We start from the raw sequence: 22,321 nt of genomic DNA on the forward strand, positions 1-22,321 counted from the left end.
TTAGGAAGGAAATTATATCCTCCTAAAAGGTACCATAGACAATAAATTAATTTCACTACTAAACATGTATGCACCCAATTGTATAGTATCCAAATTCTTAGAGGACAAGTTGAAGGAGCTATAAGAAAACATAGACAGCAAGACTCTACTAGTGGGAGACCTCAACCTCCCACTCTTAGATTTAGATAAATATAATCATAAATTAAACAAGAAGGAAGTTAAGGGGGTAAATAGATTGCTAGAAAATCTAGATAAGATAGACTTATGGAGGAAACTGAATGGGGCTAGGAAGGAATGTACTTTTTTTTTTTTTTCCTGCAGTCCATGGCACTTATACAAAAAGTAACCATGTACTAGGGCATAAAAACCTAATGATCAATTACAGAAAGCAAAAAACAGTGAATACATTTTTCTCTATTCTAATGCAATAAAAACATATGAAATATTGGGCCAGGGAGATGTAGACCCAAAACTAATTGGAAAGTAATAACAACATGTTAAAAGTATGAGTGGATCAAATAACAATTATAGAAAGAATTTATTATTTCATGCTAGATAATGACAATAATTTAAAAAATACTGAATCCTATGGGATTCACTCAAGGCAGCTGTCAGGGCATATAGTATATCATTGAATGGTTATGTAATTAAATTAGAGAAAGAGAAAATCAGTGAACTATATATGAAACCAAAAAAATTGGAGAAAGAACAAATTAAAAAAACTCAATAAATACCAAATTAGAAATTCTAAAAGTTAAAATATAAATTAATAAAATCAAAAGAAAGAAAACTATTGAACTAATAAATAAAATGAAGAGTTAGTTTTATGGAAAAACAATAAAATTGATAAACCTCTGGTCAATTTTATTAAAAAAAGAAGAGAAACAAATTGCTAGTATCATAAATGAAAAAGGTGAATTCCCCACCAATGTGGAGGAAATAAAAGTAATAAATAAGAATTATTGCCCTACTCTATGCCAATAAACTTGTCAATCTAAGTGAAATATTTACAAAAATATAAGTTGCCAGGTCAGCTAGGCAGCAAAGTGGATAGAACATGGGCCCTGGAGTCAGGAGGAACTGAGTTAAAATCTTGTCTCAGGAACTTAATAATTACCTAGTTGTGTGATCTTGGGCAATTTACTTGACCCATTTCTTTACAAAAAAAAACAAACAAAACAAAAACAAAAATATAAGGCACCCAGGTAAATGAAGAGGAAATGAAAAGCCCAAATAACCCAATCTCAAAAAAAGAAATTCAATATGCCATTATTGAATTCCCTAAGAAAAATTCTCCAGGGTCAGCTAGATTCACCAAGGAAATTCTATCAAACTTTTTTTTTTCAGCTGTCAAAACACCCAACCCCCAGCAAAAGGGGATCAGAAGGGTTTATTGAATTCAGACTAGGAAAAGAAATAGCTGGAGAGTAGTTCCATGCAACCAGGGACCACCACCACCCTCCCTGCAGGTAATGACACCTCCCCATCTCCATCAATTTGCAACAGTTTTAGGGAAGGTACCATACAGAGGGAGAAGAGTGGGGGAGCATGGGGAACTAGGAAAGATGTGGCAGCTTTGGGATCCTGATAGTACCCAAGAGGGAAAAAGAGCCCCCCCCCCCACCTTGTCCCCTCACACCTCAAGAAAAGAGAATGCTTGGGACTCATCCAGTATCTCCTGCAGCAGCGGGCCAGGGGGCCCTCCAAGAGAGACAAGGAGCAAGAAGAAATAAGCCCTTGGTTTGGAAAAAAACCTAGCAGAGGGCAAATGGAAAACCAACTCCTGGGAGGGGGAGGGGGGGAACTGTGCTTCTCTCAAAAGCTGAGGGAGCCGTATGGGCACTTAAAAAAAATGATTCCCTGGCAGGCAGGCTTGGTGAAGGTTTGCAGCTCTGGGCCTGCTGCCATGCTGTATCTTAAGTGCTTTCTCAGGGGCCACCTCTCCAGGCCCCTCTAAGCCGCCTTTCCTTAGGGCGGAATCTCCATGCAGTGTGAAAGGTGAGCAACCAAGGGTATAGGGGAAGGAGGCCTGCAGACTGGCACCCTCCTACCCACCAAGCAAAATGTCTTCCACCTGATCCCCTTCCCCCACCAGCTGTCCCTGCAGATGGGACCTCGCTAGGCAGTATTTGTAGGGCACTTTGGGGTAGGACCTGCTCATAAGGGACCCTCTCCACCCTATGCACCACCCTGCCAATCACAGCAGGCATCCTAACACTGGGGAAGGAGGTAGGGAAGAGGTGGGGAGGGAGGAGGGGGTAGCGCCCCAGGTAGAAACAGGCCTTGCCCGGTTCCCAAGAGGTGCAGGGGTGTAGGGCATTTACCTAAGGGAGTTAAAACCCTGATGTTGGCAAAGGTTCCCCACCACCACCACCACCTGGTCCCTGAAAGAGCCTCCCTGGAAATCCCATACATGTCAGGACTTGGATGCACCACAGCCAGTGTCCAGGGCTCCCCCCCCCAAAAAAAAGAGCTGGTCAAGCCAAATTCTGGTGTTCCAGGGCTCGGGCTGACGTCTGTCTGGTGTGGTTCTTTCTGGTCATGTGGACCAGATGCTGCTCCAGGTGGAGAATGTGGCTCTGGACATGGTCATCGATGGGGAAAGAGGTCAGGTACCGCTTGACCATGGCAAAGTAGGCCATGGCCTCCTCAAAACTGGGCACAGGCACTTCGTCGTCGTCATCGTCGTCGTTGTCATTGTCCTTGTCGTAGTTGTCGTCCTCGTTGCTCTCCGACTCGGAGTCCTACCTGGCCTCCAGGAGCTGGACCGCGGGGCCGCCCTGCTCGTACTGGGCTCCGTAGCCCACAAAGCTCCCGCCGGGCCCCCCGCCGCCTTGGGACCAGTCATCCGCCTCCAGCCCCTCCGAGGAGCTCTCCTCTTCTTCTTCCTCCTCCTCCTCCTCCTCCCCTTCCTCGCCCTCCTCCAACCTCCTCTTTGCCCCCCTGCTCCTCCTCCTCGTCCTCGCTCTGGACCCGCACGTCCAGGTCCGGCCCGGGGCCTCCCCCGAAGCTGGCCTCGGGGAAGCAGGCGGAGATGTCGGCCGGCTCCACAGCCTCCCAGGCGGCGGCCACAAAGTGCAGGGCCTCGGTGAGGCAGCCCGGTCGTGGTCCTCCAGCGCGGCCATGGCCTTGAGCAGCAGCGCCTGGCGGTAGTGGCCCTTGACCTGCTGGACCACGCCACGCTCCAGCGGCTGCAGCATGTCAGTGGGGAAGAAGGCCACCTGGACATGGTGCAGGTCGGAGATGTCCAGGGCCAGGGCGGCGGGCCGGCGGCCAGCTGCGGGACTCGTCGGCCATGCGCACGTCCAGGGCCTTCAGGTACCTGCCAGCTTGGGGGTCGTCACGCCGCCCTTGGCGTTAGCGTTGTAGTCGCAGGGCAGGCCGGCTCGCGCGGCGCCAGGGGGCTTGGCCAGCTTGCCCACCACCATCGGGGGCAGCTTCTCACTGCCGTCGGTGTTGGCACACAGCAGCACGGCCAGGCGCTCGGTGCCCCAGCGAGGACTGGGGTGGGCCTCGCCCGCCAGCGCGGGGGCCTGGTTCGGGAGGAAGTTGTACCAGAGGCAGGTCTCTGTGGCGTGGAAGAAGTCCTGCGAGGCGTAGCCCTTGGCCAGCGCGGGCAGCAGCTCCTCCCACCAGCGCCAGCAGCCATCGGAACAATTCGTTCCAATTCTATATAAACTCTTAGTTTATCTAATGTAATTTTGCTATCTCTTGTACTTCCTTAAGGATATGAAATTTTCTCTCATCACTTTCAACTTATATCAATGTTTACCATGGAAACAATGTAATGCCTAACAGACTGCCTTCTGTAGGGGGTGGGGGAGGGAAGTAAGATTAGGGGAAAAATTTTAAAAGTCAAAATACATAAAATCTTTCTTTTATTTTAAAAAATTCATATGGAGGAACAAAAGTTCAGAAATATCTAGGACATTAATAAAAAAAGGGTGACTTATCAATAGCAAAGTTAATGTACTTCAAATCAACATTCATCAAAACTGGTTGTATAGACTAAGAAATGAATTGGTTGATTAATAATATAAATTAGATACAAAAAATCAACACTAAAAAAACTATAGCAATCTACTGTCTGATAAAGTCAAAGGCTAACTTCTGGAATTTTAATAAAATTTTAACACATTTTAACAAAAACTGTTGTGAAAAATTGAAAAAATAGTCTAGCAGTAACTAGGTATAGACCAACTTCTCACATGCTGTACCAAGATCTGGTCCAAATGTGAGCAGGATTTAGACATAAAGGGTGATACTATAGGTCAATTAGGAGAAACATGGAATAATTTATGGAAAGTCAAGGAGTTTAATACTAAAGAAGGGATAGAGAATATTATAATATGCAAAAAGAATAATTTTGTTTACATTAAATTAAAAAAATACACAAATAAAACCAAGGTAACCAAGATTAAAAGAAATGCAGAAATTTGAGAAACAATTTTTAAACTCTTGATTCTGGTTAAAGGACTCATTTCAAAATATATATATATAGTGAACTGAGTCAAATTTATAAGAATACAAGAATGCAATCCCAATTGATAAATGTTCAAAGGATATGAACAGGTAGTTTTCAGATGGGGAAATCAAATTTCTCTATAGTCATCTGAAGAAAAGCTCTAAATCATTATTCATTAAAGAAAGGCAAATTAAAACAACTCTGAGTTTTCACCTCACAACTGTCATATTGACCAATATGAGAAAAAAGGAAAATGATCATTGTTCCTGGGGGTGTGGAAAAACTTGGACATTAATGCATTGTTGTGGGATTGTGAACTGGTCTAACCTTACTGGAAAGCAATTTGGAGCTATACAGAAAAAAAAAACAATAAAACTGTACATTCCCTTTGATCCAACAAAGCTACTACTACATCTGTACCACAAAGAGATCATAAGAAAAAAATTTAAAAAAACCTATATATACAAATCAAATTATTTATAACAGTTCTTGTTATAATTGCCTTAGAATTGGAAATTTAGGGAATGACCATCAATTGGGGAATGGATGAACAAATTTTGCTGTATTTATATGATGGAATACTGTTGTTCTATGAGAAATCGTGAGCTGCCAGACTTTAGAAAAATCTGGAAAGACTTGTAGTAAATTATGCTGAATGGGGTGAACAGAACCAGAAGAAGATTGTATTCATTAACGGCAACATTGTTTCATAATCAACTATGATATAAGTCTTGCCCTTCCCAACAGTACAATGATTTATCAAACAATTCTAACAGAGTTGAGATAGAAAATACCATCCACATTCAGAGAAGAAGCTAAGGAGTCTGAACATAGACCAAAGAATACTATTATAAATTTTTACAATTTGCTTTATATTTTGTTTTTTTGTTCTTATTCTTTCTTAATTTGATAGATGTGGAAATCTTTAGCAAAATTATACATGTATGATCTATATTAGTTTACTCTGTGTAGAGGTAAAAGGAGTGAACAGAGAAAGGGAAAAAAGTAAAACACAAAATCTTTTAAAAAGTGATTATTGAAAACTATCTTTACATGTAATTTGGAAAATAAACTTTCATTTAAAAACAGAACTAAACAAAACAGTGAAGCAAATTCTCAGTGAGCTATCTTGCTGGAACTTCAGGAAAAGGTCTCTCTCTCTCTCATGGATAAAAGGGAGTGTAACTGTGTAGTTATTAAGACTAAACTATAACTATACCTATACAGGAAAACAATACTTGTAAATCTTGAGAATTGTATGATTTTAAGTACTGTTGACTTGTTTTCTTTCTGACTTTTTTTTTTTTTTTTTTTTTTTTTTTTTTTTTTAAAAGGTTTTTGCAAGGCAATGGAGCTAAGTGGCTTGCCCAAGGCCAGACAGCTAGGTAATTATTAAGTGTGTGAGGCCGGATTTTAACTCAGGTACTTCTGACTCCAGGGCCGGTGCTCTATCCACTGCGCCACCTAGCTGCCCCCTTAAGTATTGTTGAAAGGAGAATACTAAAATGGAGAGTGGAGCATAAATTGACTATGATGTAATCAAAATTTAGCTCTTGAGGATTGCATTTCTATTAGCACAGTTGGAGTGACTGTACTTGGAAAGAGGGCATGGGTATAACTTGATTATAAAGATGTATATAATTCTTGAGAATTGTACTTCAATCAGGACAGTTAAAAGGAATGTACTTTGAGAAAGGGAATGATTACAAAATAGGACACGAAAAGAATTGTTTTGAGAGAAGGCAGAAGCAGAGGAATAATGGCATCACATGACTCAAAGGAAATAATTGAGTAGAGGGAAAAAAAGGAGGGTGTGAACAGTGTGTAAATCTCATTCTCAACCAACTTGGCTCCAAGATGGAATGACATTCATTTTTTTTCTTTTTATAAATTTATTTTCCTCCAATTTTACATGTATTATTTCCAAGTTACAAAGTTTACCTCCACCCTCCCTTCCCACTCCTCCTTCTCTCAGTTGGGAATGGTCAGGTTAGCATATTACACACACACACACACACACATATGTATATATATTATGTTAAACATATGCATATATATTATGTTAAACATATTTACAAATTAGTAGTTTTTGGCATGAGGATCTAAGATTAAGGGAAAGAGATGCATAAGAGATAATTTTTAGAAAGTGTTCATCAGATTTGGTAGGGGTGTTTTATTTTTTTCCTGTGAATTTTGTTTTGTTTTGTTTTTCTTCCTTTGTTTGGGGATAATATAGTCCATAATCTGTCAAATACAGTTGTCCTAGCTCTCTGGATTGCTGAAAGAGGTTGTTTCCATCAAGGTTGTTCATCTCACAATGTCGATGTATAAATTGTTCTCTTGGCTCTACTCCCTTCTCTCAGCATCAGATCCTATAAATCAATCCATGCTTCTCCAGAGTCAGGCCATTTGTTATTTTTTATCAAAAAATAATATTACATAGTATTCATGTACCATAACTTGTTTAACCATTCCCCAATTGATGGACATCCCCTCAATTTTCAATTCCCTGCCACTACAAAAAGATTGCTATGAATATTTTGGAACATGTAGGACTTGTTCCATTTTTTACACTTTATTCTAGATATAGTCCTTGAATTGGAATTGCTAGTTCAAAGGGTATGAACAGTTTTATTGCTCTTTGGGCATAGTTACATATTGCTCTCCAGAAACGTTGGACCTATTCACAACTCCACAATCATTAAATGCATCAATGTCCCAGTCCTCCCACAACCTTTAAAAGATTCATCATCTTCTCTTTTTCTCATCTGGGCTAATTTAATAGGTGTGAGATGATACCTTATTGTTGTTTTAATTTTCATTTCTCTAATCAATAGTGATTTGTAGTGTTTTTTCCATATTCTTATAATATAGCTTTGATTTCTTCTTTTGAAAACTGTTCATATCCTTTGACCATTTATCAATTGGGGAATGACTTCTGATCTTATAAATTTATGCAATTCCCTATATATTTTAGAATTGAGACCTTTATCAGAACTCCTGGTTGTGAAGATTGTTTCCCAGCTTTCCACTTTTCTTCATATTTTGGCAGCATTTATTTTATTAGTGGAAAAACATTTTAATTTATTATATTAAAAAATCATTCATTTTACTGTCCACAATGTGCTCTAATTCTGCCTTGGTCATAAATCTATCCCTTTCCTATAGATCAGATAGATAGAATATATTTTTGTCTACTAATTTATGTATGGTAACACTCATTATGTCTAAATCCTGTACCCATTTTGGCCTTATTTTGGTATAGGGTATGAGATGTGGATGTATGTCTACTTTTGCCATACCAGTTTTCCCAACAATTTTTGTCAAATAGTGAGTTCTTATCCCAGAGGCTGATGTCTTTGGGTTTGTCAAAGAGGAGATTACTGAAGTCATTTACTGTTTTTTTTTGAACCTATCCCAATTCATTGTTCTATTACTCTATTTCTTAACCAGTACCAGGAAGTCTTCATGATTGCCACTTTACATTATAGTTTAAGATCTGTTAGGCCACTTTCCTTTATATTTTTTCATCAGTTCCCTTGCTATTCCTGCCCTTTTGTAACTCCAGATGAATTTTGTTACTATTTTTTTTTAGCTCACTAAAGTATTTGTTTGGTAGCCACTGAAGAACCAGTTTAATTGGGGTAGAATTGTCATTTTTATTACATTAGTTCAACCTAACCATGAGCATTTGACATTTACCCAAATATTTAGAACTAACTTTATTTGGTTGTGGAGAGCTTTATAATTGTATTCATACAATTTCTGGATTTGTCTTGGGAGATCGATTCCCAAATATTTAATTTTAGCCACAGTTATTTTAAATTTTATTTTATTTTTTATTTTCTCATTCTTTCACTTATTCTTTGACTTTGTTGTTCATATATATAGAAATACTGATGATTTATGTGGGTTTATTTTATATCTTGCTATTTTGCTGAATTTGTTAATTGCTTCAAGTAGTTTTTTAGATGATTTTCTTGGGTTCTTTAGGTATATCATCAAACCATCTGCAAAGAGTGAAAGATTTGCTTCCTCATTGCCTATTCTGATTTCTTCAATTTCTTTTACTTCTCTCATTGCTACTGCTAGCATTACTATATTGAGTAGTAAGGGTGATACATTTTCTTAGGGAGTTTATCAATGGTTCCTTCAATTTCTTTTTCTGAAATGTGGTTACTTAAGTAATTTATTTACTCTTCTGTTAATCTGGGTAGTATGTATTTTTTTGTAAATGTTCATTCATTTGACTCAAGTTGTCCAATTTATTGGCATACAGTTTGGCAAAGCAGCTCCTAATTATCTGTTTAATTTCCTCCTCTTCGGTGGTTAGTTCATACTTTTCATTTTTGATACTGGTTATTTGGTTATCTTCTCTCTTTTTGAAAATCAGATTAACCAAAGTTTTATCTATTTTATTGACTTTTTCATAAAACCAACTCTTAGATTTATTTATGAGATCAGTGTTTTTTGTTTTTTTTTTCTATTTTATTTATCTCTTCCTTGATTTTCTGAGAGGTCTTGATTACCAGTCAGAGACCCTCCCGATTCTGCTAGGGAGTGAAACAGTGGACTATTTCCAGAAAGACCTTGCATTGATTCTGTTAGGGAGGGAAATAGTGGAATACTTCCAGAGAAGAGACTTTGAGGTCATAGTTAGCCACCTATTTGATAATGGATTGTGAGAACAGTAGCCTGTCTTTTCTTATTTGGTAAATGCTAGTAGAGTCCCTTAGAAGACTTTGCATACTCAGACATTAACAGAAGGTCATTAGAAATCTTCTTCTGATACCCTTGCCATCTGGATGGTGAGGTAATATTTTATGAAAACCTTTTATTCTTCTCTTTGTTGCTGGGTAGATTTTTCATGTAAAGATTGTAACTCTGAAAATCTTAACCAATCAGGTTGGAAGAGAGGGGGTTAGGGAGGGAGGAACCATGCTAAGCCATATAATCTTGCTTGACTGTTACCTCAGAGCACTATTTTTGTGAGACTTGGGAGTGCCCTTTTTTTTTTTGAGAAAAGCCAAAATAAACTTTCCTTTTTACTCAGAGGAGTCTCTAGGTTTTTTTAAAGTAGATTTTTATTCCACACACATATAACTTGTATTACATCATGAGCTGAGAAGTGTGCATTTATTATTTCTGCCTTTCTACATTTTATTTTATGTTTTTGTGCCTTAGTACATGGTCAGATTTGTGAAGGTAACATGTACTGCCAAGAAAAAGGGTATATTCTTTTCTGTCCCCATCAAATTTTCTCCTGAAGTCTGTCATATCTAAGTTTTTTTTAAAGATTTCATCCACCTTCTTAACTTCCTTCTTGTTAATTTTGATGTTAGTTTCTGAGAGAGGGAGGTTGAGGTCTCCCATTGTTAAAGTTTTGCTGTCTATTTCTCCTTGTAAATAATTCAAGTTTTCTTCTAGTAATCTGGAAGCTATCCCAATAGGTGCATAAATATTTAGTAACGATATAGCTTCATTCATATTGGTGCCTTTTAGGAAGATGTAGGTCCCTTCCTTAACCCTTTTAATGATTTTGATTTTTGCTTTTAATATGACTGAGGTAAGAATTGCTATCCCAGATATTTTTTTCTTCAGCTGAGGCATAGTATATTTTGCTCCAACCTTTTACCTATACTCTGTGTATCTTTCAACTTCAAATGTGTTTCTTGTAAACAATAGGATTCTGTTTTTTTTTAATCTATTCTGCTCTGTTTCCATTTTATTGGACAATTCATCCTATTCACATTTACAGTTACAATTACTAATTCTGTATTTCCCTCTATGCCATCTTCATTTATATTCATCTCTTTTCTCTTATTCCTCCTCACCAAAATGTTACTACCATTCACCTTTGATTTAATTTTTTAATTTAAATTTCAGTTTATTTTCACTTATACCTTTTCTTCCCTTTTATCAGTTCCTTTTTCCTTATCTTCCCTTTTCCCCAGTCCCCTCTTCCCTGTAGATTGTTAGGTTTTTAAACCCAAGTGGGAAAGTATCTTATTTCCTCACTGGTCTAAATCTATTGAATAGAATTTACATAGCATTCAGATTCTCCTTTCTTTCCCTCTAAAATTATAAATCTTTGTGCCTCTTCCCTTGATGCTCTAATATGCTTGATAAGTTCCTATTGTTATCAAAATATCATCACAGATTGTTTACTTGATCGTTTGACATGCAGCATTGTCTCAAATTGCATCAAATTATAAATATAATCTTTTTTTTACCTTACCCTCTTTTCTAGTCTCTTTCAAGTACACATAAACCTCTTTTCAAGACAAAAACATCCTCCACGGCCATATCATTTCTTGAACTATTTGTGCCCCTCCCCCGACCTAATTTCTTTCCCACTTTACCCCTCCCCCACCACCCGGGGTACTTAACCCTTTGTTAAGTCAAGCATCCTGATCTAATTAACTGAAAGTATTTTGAAGATCTTTAAGTACTAGGAGGCTCTGGAGGTCTCACTGAGAACTTTACAAATGATTGTAAAGTAACAGAGACTGTCTCAGGTCCTCAGAGCTCATGATGCCCTCATTAGAAAGATGCTTAACACCTTGTGATTAAAGCCAGTCAGGGTGTTCTGAGATACTTAAATTAAAGTTGACACTCTTGCTTTTTTCTGGGTATTTTATCTCAAACTTAGTGATGTGATCTTGGACCTCATCAATTGAGAGACAAGATCTAATCAAACCTATATCCCTTAGGTTCATTCTCTTCAATTATATTCTTCCCTCTAATTATCCTTAGAGAAGTAGGGACCAACATTTGTTTAAAAGAGTTTTCTTTTTTTAATACCCTTTTTCATTTACCTTTTTTTATATAACTCTTCAGTCTTCTCTGTTCAATTCTGGTCTTTGAGTTGGGAAATTCTGGAAGTACTGCATTTCATTGAATATCCACCTTTTTCCTGACAATATAAGGTGAATTTTGTAGGGTAGTACATTCTGAGTTGTAATCCCAGATCAATAGCTCTCCAAAATATGTTATTCCAGTTGTTCTGACCCTTTAAATGTTAAGGCTGATAGGTCCTCTGTTAGTCTGATTGTCTGATTGTGTTCCCTTTGTATTTAAATTGTTTCCTTTTGCTGTTTGCAATATTCTCTCTTTTATTTGAGCGTTTTGGAATTTGACTGTTACAGCCCTTGGAGTTTTTATCCGGGGGCCTATTTTTTGGAGAAGTTCCGTGGACTCTTTCAACTGTTATATTCTTATTATCTTATTCAAGTAGTTTGAGGCAGTTTTCCCTCATAATTTCCTGCATGATATTTTCCAGGTTCTTCTGTTGGTCCAGGCTTTCTAGTAGTCCAATGATTCGTAGATTGTCTTTCCTGTATCTGTTTTCTGGGTCATTTGTTTTCCCTAGAAGGAACTTTACTTTATCTTCAAATTTTTTCAGCCATTTTATTTTGTTTCATAGAATCTTGTAGTCTTGCAGCTTCATTGATTTCTAACTGTTCAATTCTAATTTTTAGGATTTTAATTTCTTCAATTACCTCTTGTTTTTACTTTTTAAAGGTGTTGACTTCTCTGTTCAACTTGTCACAATTTTCCTGCATGACCTTCATTTATTTTTTCCATTTTTCTTCTTCCTTTCTTCTTTGGTTTTTAAATTTTTCTTTAAGCTTTTCGATGAACTTTTGTATTTGAATCCATTTTATAGAGTGTTTTGATACTTCCCCTGTGACTGATGTTTCACAGTTTTCTTCTTAAGATGTGGTATTGCTGTCATCTTTGTCTATGAAGTATTTTTCTATAGTGAGAGCTCTTTTAGCTTTTTTGATCATCTTCGTTGTTGTAGTTCTGCTCTTAGGGTATAGTGGAGAATAGTTCCCAATTTTTTATTTTGCTGGGACTGGAGCGTGATCCCTGGCTTGTTGTTAGCCAAGATATTGCCTGTGCAGTCCAAGTCTTACTTTTGCTGAGTTTTTTTTTCCTACCTTTATGTCCAGGTTCCGACTTAATAGAGGACTGTTCCTGACACAGTGCTGTCTTTTACCATGGTGTTTCTAGATTCAGATTTTGTTTGGGTTTGGGATTCTCCCTGCTGGCTTGCTATCCAGATGACAGAACCTCTGTTATTATCAAACTGTTGAGGCCTGGATTTCATTGTGGCTAAAAGTCTCTTGCTGGCTTTCCCTGCTCTCTCACCTCCTGGACTTTTCCTCACCTTTTCCCCCAAAGAGATAGACCTTCACTGAAGATCCTCCATGATTTCTTCAGTTGAAAAGTTATTTGAGTATTCTCTTTTTCTCGGTGAGATCTGTAGTGTGAGTGTCAGAGTAGAGGCTTTATGTATCTTTGGAACTTGTTAGCTTCACCATCATCTTGACTTTGCCCTGGAAGTCTATTCAGAGGCTGAATTCTACCTCCCGTCTTACTGATTCCAAGGCCAGTGCTCTATCCACTGTGTTGACATTCATTTCTAATTGGGTTTAGAAGTTTTTCAAACCCTACAAAAAACAGGGGGTGGACAGTGGAAAGTAAAGAAAAGAATGACCTGGTAGAAGGGAAGAGAAAAGAAAGAGAAAAAATGAAGAAAAAAAGGAATGAAAGGAAAAAGGGAGAGGAAAAAGGAATTTGGTGATAAAAGTAAGTGAAGAATGACAGAGGTAGGAGTACAAAGCAAAACACTGATGAGAAGAGATAAAAGGAAAGAGAAAAACTCAAACAACAAAGGAGGGATATAGGGAAATAGTTATTCCCCCATAAAAGGAAGCCGATAGTAGAGTGCATTAAACACCAAAAAAAAAAAAAAAAAAAAAAAACCAACCCAAAACCAAAACCAAAAAAACCAATATGTCTTTTCTTTTTACAGGAAATATGAAGCAGAAAGTTTGAAGCAGAAAGATACATGGAGAGTAAAGGTAAAGGGTGGAGCAGAATATTTTATGCTTCACCTGAATTAAAAAGAAATGGAGGGCAGCAATTCTGATCTCAGACAAAGTAGAAGCAAAAATATGGCAAATTGAATAATTTAGTAAACTGAATCTTCCTAAAAGTACCATAGGAAATGAAGTAACATCAATATTAAACACACACACACACACAGACACACATATGATAGAGCTTTTTTGATTAATATTTTATTTTTTCCAATCACGTGTTTTGAAAGTTTCCAAAATTCAAGCACTTGCATATTTATAAGTTAATGTTGTCTATTCACTAAAAAGATCATGATATCTGGGAAGTTATGTCATGACAAATACATGAATTGGATGTGACTGAAAGATACTGTGCTAAATTACCAATCTCACTTTCTCCTCCAGAGCTATCTGAATCCAATTGCAAGATATGAATCAGCAGGACTGGAAATGGTCCTGGATATCAGGCAATCAGGATTAAGTGACTTGCCCAAGGTCACACAGCTAGTAAATGGCAAGTGTCTGAGACTGGATTCAAACTCCTGTCCTCCTGACTCCAAAGTCAGTGCCTTATTCACTGTGAAACATAGTTACCCTCCTTTTCCATACTCCCTTGCCCAAAGCATCAAACCATCTAGTGAACATTTTACTTATAGATTTGTATTTAACATGTTTGCAAATTATTAATTTTGTGTATGTAGAATTAGGACTAAGGAAAAAGAATGCAAACCATAGGATAGGAAGGAAAAACATGAGAAATTTTTCAAAAGTGAACAAAGGATTCATTCAGATTCTGTGGGGGTTTTGTTTATTTTATTTTGTTTTATCCTTTGGATGTGGATGGCATTGTCTATAATAGGTCTACAGGGTTGGGCTTTCCAGCTACATCCATCATAGCTCATCAATTCACAATGTTATTGTTAATGTGTACAATGTTCTGTTGGTTCTCCTCCCTTTGCTCAGCATCAGTTCATGTAATTCTTTCCATTTTTCTCTAAAATCCAAACATTCATTGCTTCCAATAGAAAAATAGTACTTCAAATATTCATATACCATTATTTGTTCAGCCATTCTCCAACTGATGGTCATGCCTTTAATTTTCAATTCTTTACCTCTATAAATATTTTAGAATATGTGAAACATTTCCCATTTTTTAAATTTCTTCTGGATATAGGTTTAGGTATTGCTGGGTCAATGGGTATAATTTCAGTTTTATTGCTCTTTGAGCACAGTTCCATACTGCTCTCCAGCATGGTTGGATTAGTGCACAACTCCACCAGTGATGAATTATTGTTCCAATCCTATCACAACCTCTCCAACATTGATCATTTTCCCTTTTGTGGCATATTGGCCAATCAGATAGGAATGAGATGCTACCTTATAGTTGCTTCTATTTGCATTTCTCGAATGAATAATAATTTGGAGCATTTTTTTTCAGCCTTTTGATTTTTCTGGATGGAATCTCATAGATAACATCATAGAATCATTACTTTCCATTTGTCCAATTCTAATTTTTAGGGTTTTATTTTCTTCAGTTAGCTTTTGTGTTTACTTTTAGAGTTGGTTAATTTTATATTTTGCTGAGTTGCATTGTCTTTCCAGCTGGTCCATTTGAGTTTTAGAATAGTTGCATTCCCAGGCGGCTAGGTGGCGTAGTGGATAAAGAACCGGCCTTGGAGTCAGACCATAAGGGGCAGCTAGGTGGCATAGTGGATGAAGCACCAGCCCTGGAGTCAGGAGTACCTGGGTTCAAATCTGGTCTCAGACACTTAATAATTACCTAGCTGTGTGGCCTTAGGCAAGCCACTTAACCCCATTTGCCTCCCAAAAACCTAAAAACAAACAAACAAACAAAAAGAATAGCTGCATTCTTTTTCCAGTTAGCTGATTTAATTATTTAAAGAGTTGCATACTTTTTCTGGTTGGTCTTTTTTTTTTGTCTTTTTATTTTTAAAGCAATTGATGTCTTTCATCATAATTTTTTGGCCATAACTCTCATTTCTTTTTATTCCATTTTTCTTCTTCCTCTCTTCTGTGGGTTTTTAAATCTTTTTTAAAGTTTTTTCTATGAGGCTTTGGATTTGAGGCCATTTCATAGATTCCTTCAAGTTTTCTAATCTATGTAATTTATCATTGCTTTCTTCTGAGATGGCTTTATCATTTCTTTATGCATAATAGCTTTCTATGGTTAGTGTTCTTTTACTTTTTCTGCTCATTTTGATTGTTGAACTCTGCTCCTGCGGTTTGGGGAATATAGAGCTGAGCTTTTTATGCAGGAGCTGAGAACTGATCCCTGGCTTATTACAGTTCAAGATGTTGCTTATATAGCCAAGGTTTTGCCTCATTAGAGATTATGTCCAGGTCCTGCCTATGCAGTGTTTTGACCCCAACCCAGTTCTGTCATTTGTCCTAGTGTTCCCAGGGCTCAGATTTCATCTGGGATTGGGATTCTCCCTGCCGATTTAGAATCTAACTGCTGGAACCTGAGATGCACTATGGCTAAAAGTCTCCTACTGGCTTTCCTATTCTCCTACCTAACTGGACTTTACTTCCCTTTTTCCCAGGAAGAGACAGACCTTATCTGAACGTCCTTCATGATGTCTTCAGTTGAAAATTTGTTTCAATCAGTTCCTGGTGGGATCTGTAACTTTATAATATTTGTGTAGAGGCTTCATTTGACATTATATTTTGAAAAGTTTTGAGAGCATGCTACCTTCATACCACCATCTTGGGTCTACCATGGAAGTTAATTGAAGAAAGTCACTATCATTGCTTGTAATTGGAAAAATAAAAGAAAATTTACAAAAGAGAAAAAAGAAATCATAAAGAATGGAACTTCATAAAAGCCTAGAAAGACTGAAGTCAGATTTTGCTTGGCACCTGCAAAGGAAGTTATAACTTGATGAATTACAGAACTATTAAATTATAATATTCATGTAAATGGAGTAACTCAAAGTAATACAGACAGTTTTTAATATCTGAATTATTGTTGATATTTAATAGACTAGTGAACAAAGTTATTTCTTTTTTATTATTACTTTATTTTTTCCAATAACATAGAAAAATATTTTTCAACATAACAAACAATTATGTTATACACATTTCCATATTAGTCATGCTATGAAAGAAGAATCAGAACAAAAGGAGAAAAATAGGAGAAAAGATACAAACAAAATTTTAAAAGTATGCTTTGATTTGAATTCAGACTCTATAGTTCTTTCTCTGGAAATGGATAGAATTTCCCTGAGACTCCTGAAATTGTCTTGGATCATTGTATTGTTGAAAAGAGCTAAGTCTTATCATAGTTGATCTTAACCCAATGTTTTGTGCAATGTTTTACTGGTTCTGCTCACTTCACTTTGCATCAGTTAGAGTACATCTTTCCATTTTTTCCCTAAAAAAACTGCTCATCATTTCTTATTGAATAATAGTATTTGAATTATGCAATAAAAAAATAAAGAATGCTCCATTCTGTGTTTAGACATCTGTTCCATCTCACAAGACCTTCAGATTTCTCTTGGGTTGTTATATTGCTGAGAATTGCTATTCAGAGCTGTTCATCTTACTATATAGTTAACACTTAGTACACAATATATTTCATATCAAATCAGCCCCTCTGTCTTTCTTTTTTAAAAAAAAGATATTTACAATTACATGCAAAAAAAGTTTTCAACATTCAGTCTTTTACAAGCTTCTTAGTTCCACATTGACAGGATGCTCAGACTAGATCCTCTTGTTCATTTGCTTTACAACGGTGCTAAATGCCTGGAAATTTTCTTCTGATTTTATCCTTGGAGCTCCCATGGGCCATTATACTTTTGATAGGTGCTAGTTTTGGTCCCCATAGGAAAAAAAAATCATAATTCATAAGGCATTCAAAGGCCAGAGATTTTAAGAGACCCCTCCTTCAATTGTTCATGAAGGCTAACCTGAGTCCTAGAATGTTGAAGGAAGCATTGCAACATCACTCTGGCTATATGTATAAAAATGACCAATGATTTAAAGAGTTCATGAAACTGCTCCTCCCCCTTGATTGAAGGAAAAACTGAGGACTAAGGTCTGAAAATGATCCTTGTGACATCACCCCCAGGATCTTAGATTAACAGGAGACTAAGCTTTCAGAGGACTTAGACTTTGGGATATCCTTCAACTGTGACTGCAGGAAACTTGAAGCCAGTGAATCTCAAGGTTCAAGCATGAGCACGTTCATAGGCTCTTAAGGATAAAGGTGACAGTACCTTTAGAGGTTTCTGACTCCAAGGTCTTCTGATTATTAAGAAGAATGATAGTTTGTTGGAACCTTAAGAGACTTGTTTGAAAAAAAAATGATTTTAAGGTAATACTGTGGAAAAAGCCTTCAGATATACCAATGTACTTCATCCTGTGACTGCCAGGGAAATTTAGGCATAATAACCTGAAGAAACCTTGAAAAGGTCAAGACATCTTCTCACTGTGACTTCAGTGGAAATTAGAGGCTAGGAAAATGAAGAAACCCATGAGAGATCAAGCATAGGATCATAGGCCTAGAGTTGAAAAGACTTTTGGTGGATTTTGGATCCAAAATACATCACATCTCTCTCTTTGTTAGAAGGGGAAACTGAGGTCTAGATAAATGAGACAGGATTTAAATCACCAACAGACTCCTAGTTGTAGAAGTAACAAGGTATTTTGAACATTTGTCCTTTCTAATTACCCTAAGGGGACCTGAGGCTAAGACAACTAAAAGGACTTGTATGGAATTACCAACAGATTCTTAGATAAAGTCAGTAAAAATACTTAAAGCAATTTTGGAAAACATAGCCTTCAGAATACTAAAGGGGAAGCTGAGGCCTTGGGAGCTGACAGGACCTAAGTGAGATCACTCTCAAAGTGCTCATAAGACCTTCAAATGTCTGAGATTCCAAGATTCTTCCTTCATCTATTCATGAACATCAATCTGAGGTCTCGAACTCTGAAGAAAGCATTGTGACATTTGCCACATGTTTTTTAAAAATAATTTTTATTTATTTAAGGCAGTGGTGTTAAGTGACCAGCTCAAGGTCACACAGCTATGCAATCATTAAGTGTTTGAGGCTGCATTTGAGCTCAAGGTCTCCTGACTTCAAGACTGGTGTTCTTTCCACTGTGCCACCTAAATGCCCTCTTACAGGTTCTTAAATATAAAGAAGAATTCTAAAATGAATTTAAATATAAGGACACTTCTCAACTGTGACTGGATGAGATCACCCACAATCTCTTAGGTGGAGACCTGAAAAAGACTTCAAAGCCTTTGGAATCTTAGCCCTCCTAATCAGTGTCTATTTTGTGAATTAGTATTGGTTTTTTGAATTTTTGAAGAAATGCTTTCCCTTAATTCAAAACTTTAATGCCCATATGCATTTATATCTCAGGGAAGGATTTTTTTAAGGACCTTACTTGTTTTAGGTTATGAACAATATGATAATCCAAGGAGAGAAAATAACAACTGACATTATGAAATTAACTTATTAATTATTAATTAATTCTGTTATTACATAATTATTAATCTATTAATTCTTCATTCTATGCTTATAGCCACTTTTTTATTTAATTGTATAATTAAAAGCTCTGAGCTTAAACAATAATCTTAATGTTAACTTGCCAGATTGACCATCATTCAGTAAAAATTTAATTTATAATCAATGAAATTTTAGACTTTAGATTTAATGTTATTTTTTTACCAGTTTTTTTATGATACTTAGCTTAATTTTGAACAAGACAGCTCCCCTCAGTAAAAACAGTGGATGAGTATATTTGCTTTATATATTTAAGGAATAAGATACAGTAAACATGGAAGTTTTTCAAATTATGGCATTCATTGATCCTCTACATAGGAGTCTTGAAAAACTACAATTAAGGACCCTCCTAGTTTCTGAGCAACACAAGCCTAGTTGAGATCTTCTTGTTCATTTGCTTTACAATGGTGCTAAATGCCTGGAAATTTTCTTATGATTTTATCCTTGGAGTTCCCATGGGCCATTATACTTTTGATAGGTACTAGTTTTGGTCCCCATAGAAAAAAAATCAGTTCTTAAATCCCTTGCTTCAAAATGTGCATCATATAAAACATAGCAGCAATCCTTTTTTTCAGGAAACATTCCCCAAAATGTTAGAAAGGCTCTCCCAATAAGATTTCTTTTCCTTCTTTACAAGGATGGATTTCTTTTATTCTTATTTTTTATTGATATTTTATTTTTTTTCCAAATACATGTTATGAAAGCTCTTCAACATTCATCCATATGCCTATGTATATTTTTAAGTTACAAAATTTACTTCCACCCTCCCTTCCACTCCTCTCCCTTCAGTGGCAAACTGTCAGGTTAATATTGCACATACACATTTGTGTTAAAGTTGTTCCCAGATTAGTCATTTTCAGTATGAAGAATTGGATTATGGGAAAGAAATACATAAGAGATATTTTTAAAAAGTGAATGCAGTATTCATCAGATTCTGAAAGGGTCTTTTTGTTTGTTTTTTGTTTTGTTTTATTTTGTTTTTCATCCTCTGGATAGGAATGGTATTGCCCATAGCATATTTAATAGGGTTATCCTAGTTCTCTGAACTACTGAGAGGAGCTGTGTCCATCAAGGTTGATCATCTCATAATGTTGTTCTTATTGTGTACATTGTTCTCCTGGTTCTTCTCCCTTCACTAAGCACAGCATCAGATCTGGTCATTCATTCCATGCTTCTTTAGAGTCCAACCATTTATGATTTCTTACAGAATAATAGTATTCCATAATATTCATGTACCATAATTTGTTCAGCCATTCCCAATTGATGGTCATCCCCTCAACTTCCACAATGATGGATTTCTTGTTAGCACTAAGACAAGAAAACTTTTCTATTTTTTTTTATTTCTTCTGGTGTGGAAGATTTCTGAACCTTCATATCATAGAAAATGTGATGTATGTCAACTATTTGCACCACTGGGGTCATCTTTTCAAAATAGATAATTCAAGCACGGTCTGATCCCTGGGACTGTAGGGGCAGCCAGGAGGGTGAGCTGAACATCTAGGTCCCTTCAATTCTCTGATGCTCAGTTTCCCCTTCAATCACAATGTTGTGTGGTATATATTGGAATTAGTGACCTCTGAAAGCCTTGAAATCTCTAGGCCTCCAACCCTGGACTTGATTTCATATTGATTTCTTATTTTGCTAGTATTCATTTTCCCCTGAAGCCAAAGTGAGAAGGTATCTTGGCATCTAAAAATGTATTTGAGTTATAGAATGTTTTTAATGAATGTTCATTGGTTGATTGGTTGATAATCTTCCCTCTAGTCTGTGAAGACAAAGGATGTGTTTTATTTTGCCATTCCAGCAATATCTCACCCAAATGGAATTATTGCCCATTACCTATTTGAAGTCATACTTAAGTTATGTGAAATTCATGTCAGAATAGGTGGAAAAGTTGTTGCACCATTCCTGAAAGCAAATTTGTGGAACAAATTCTACAGAAACATACTTTTTCACTTATAATGCTTATAATTCATCTTTATTTTGGGTCATTCCCTCTGTGGGCAAAAGCTGTCATAGCTTTCGTTCCATCCTAGGTGTGTTTAAATCTACAGAAAAGTCATAGTCTCCTGAAAGGAAAAAATAATAAATCCCTTAAAAATAATAGATCATAAATATGCTTCCACAGAAGGATATTAACAAAATGTTATGTATAGATATATTTATTATTGCTTAGGGATATGTCAAAACAGCTGTCAGGAAAATAAAAAGTTAGAAAAGTTGAGTTAACTACAATTTTAAAAAACCCAAAAGTTGATTTTTCAAGTTCTCTGATACATGGAAATACACAGATGTGTTGTCATGCCTGAAAACCCTTCTGCTAACACAACTGTCACAGGTCCATCCAAATGAAACCTGTAAGGTCAATTCATTTAACACTTCTAGTGGATGAGAAAAAAACAACATCAAGACTTTCTGAAAGTGAACTATATCAAGACAGGTTTGTGCATGAGTGGATAGATATTTGTTACTCTGGTACCAAAATCTTTATAAAAATGTTGAAGAAATCTCCACAAATCAAATTACAACAATAACTTCCAGAACTGAAAACTATTATAGATAAGTAATAGTTTAGAAAGGCACTTAAACTAATTTGTAAAAAGGGCATAGTTATACCTGCTGAAGAAATAATCATGCACATTAATAGAATGTATCATCGTTGTATAATTTTATCTTGATTATCCAAATTATATATTCAAATGGTCAATGTGATTCTCTCATTGTGGGTGTCCTCTCTAACAGTTCAAATCACAAGTAATTTATATCTCCCTGGTATGACCCTCATCTGTTTTCACAAGCAAACCATAGAGAATCACCAAATAAGCTGAGGAAAAGAGTTCTCTCAAATTATATTGATATTATGATTATAAACTTTAGTTTTTTAAGAGTTGTCTGGTGAATTCAAGCTTTCCTCCAAATAGCTATTAAAGTGAATAGCCTAAAGCATATATCCAATCACCTCACTCTTTATTCAATAAATTTCAGTGGCTTGTTATTAACTAATCAATCAAAAATGAACTTCTTTATCACCTGAAGTCCTTCATGATCTGTCCACCTACCCAGACTTTTAACCTTATTATTTACCACTCCACATCACACACACTACAATCCCACCTACTATTTCTGTTTCTTACTCCTGGCTTATGCCTGTCCCATATCTCGAGTGGATTGCTACCTCCTCATCTCAACTTATTAATTCTATTTTCATTCAAGATTTGGTTGATGAAAAACCTTCTATAAGAAGTCTTTTATGGATGTATATATATATATATATATATGTATATATATATACATATATATATATATATACATGTGCACATACATATATGTTTTTGTTTATATATATATATATATATATATATATATATATATTCATTCAGTCAATAAACATTTAAGTGTCTTCTGATGATGGTTGTACATCATTCTTTAAGAAGACCATGATGAGAGCACTT

General features: G+C 36.3%; 1 pseudogene; it reads right to left on the minus strand.

Moving 5' to 3' along the window:
• Positions 1-905: 905 nt before the first annotated feature.
• On the minus strand, positions 906-21,526 carry LOC141519207 (major centromere autoantigen B-like; annotated as a pseudogene).
• Between the last annotated feature and the right edge of the window lie 795 nt (positions 21,527-22,321).

This window comes from Macrotis lagotis, chromosome 3 (genome assembly GCF_037893015.1).
Source record: "Macrotis lagotis isolate mMagLag1 chromosome 3, bilby.v1.9.chrom.fasta, whole genome shotgun sequence".
Taxonomy (NCBI): domain Eukaryota; kingdom Metazoa; phylum Chordata; class Mammalia; order Peramelemorphia; family Peramelidae; genus Macrotis; species Macrotis lagotis.